We start from the raw sequence: 1,276 nt of genomic DNA, 5'->3' as shown, positions 1-1,276 counted from the left end.
AAAAAAAAAAAAAAAAAAAAAAAAAAAAAAAAAAAAAAAAAAAAAAAAAAAAAAAATGACACAGAGACTTATTAATTATGGAAGTTCGGCCTTTAGCTTAGGCTTGTCATCCCCAACCATCTCTTATAACTTAAATCAACCCATTTATATTAATCTACATTCTATCACGTGGCCAGAAGTAAGACAGTTTATCTCTGCCCCCAAGTCCTGCCCATCTCTCCTGTTAGGATTCAAGTGTGATGCTGGTCTGCCCCCTGTCACCTGGCAGGATGCACTCAGGTAGTGTCCCGGCCAGCCCAGGGCACTATGCCTGCTACATCACTATGCAGTCCGTACGTCACTACATAATAATCTGTGCACATGTGCTCCACCCAGTCTCGGTCTCTTTCCTGCTCCTCTTCTGAAAAGGCAGGCAGGTCTTTGCACCGCCTATTTCTGTCTCTGTCTCTCTCTCTGCCTGTCTCTTTGTCTTTCTCTCTTTCTGCCTCTCTCTTCTCTTCCACAGCTCCTATCCCCAGAGCTGGTCTCCCTCTCCCCTCCCCCTTTTCCATTCCCTTTCTCTCAATAAAACCCCTCCACATGAGCATTGCTTCCATGACATGCCTGTTTCTCACCCACCTTGGGCTCTCACCTGCCGTGGGACTTCTTGAACCCACCAAGGCCCTCTCACACCATATCCGAACAGCTCCTGCCTAGCTATTGGCTGTTCAGCTTTTTATTACACCAATCACAGCAATATATCTTCACAGTGTACACATGTCCCACAACACATGGTGGACTGCTTACTAGGCATGTGTAAAGCCCCATATTCAATCCTCAAGACAACAAATTAATTACAAAACAACAGCAATAACAAGCCAAGTACAGTGGCTCACACCTGTAATCCCAGGGTTTGGATATAGATGCAGGACAATCAGAAATTCAAGGTCATCCTCAAATACATAGGGTGTTTTTCTGTTTGGTTGTGTGGGGTTTTTTGTTTTTGTTTTTGTTTTTGTTTTGTTTTGTTTTTGCTTTTGCTTTTTTTTTTTTTTTTTTTTGAGACAAGTCCTGGCTGTCCTGGAAGTCCTTTTGTAGGTCAGGCTGGCCTCGAACTCACAGAGATTGTCTGCCTCCCAAGTGCTGGAATTAAAAGCGTGCGCTGCCACTGTTCAGCTCAGTACATAGGGTGTTTTAAGCACCCAAGACTTTAAAACATTTGTCTCAAAGATCACACTAAAACTTTTAACAGTCTTCATATGGAATAATTTAATTATTTGGTAGACATGGAAATCCT

This window comes from Alexandromys fortis, unplaced genomic scaffold (genome assembly GCF_014885135.2).
Source record: "Alexandromys fortis isolate MF-2015 unplaced genomic scaffold, M_Fortis_MF-2015_v1.1 scaffold_25, whole genome shotgun sequence".
Lineage (NCBI taxonomy): Eukaryota > Metazoa > Chordata > Mammalia > Rodentia > Cricetidae > Alexandromys > Alexandromys fortis.
The sequence above is the reverse complement of the archived record's forward strand: the minus strand, read 5'-3'. Positions refer to the sequence as shown.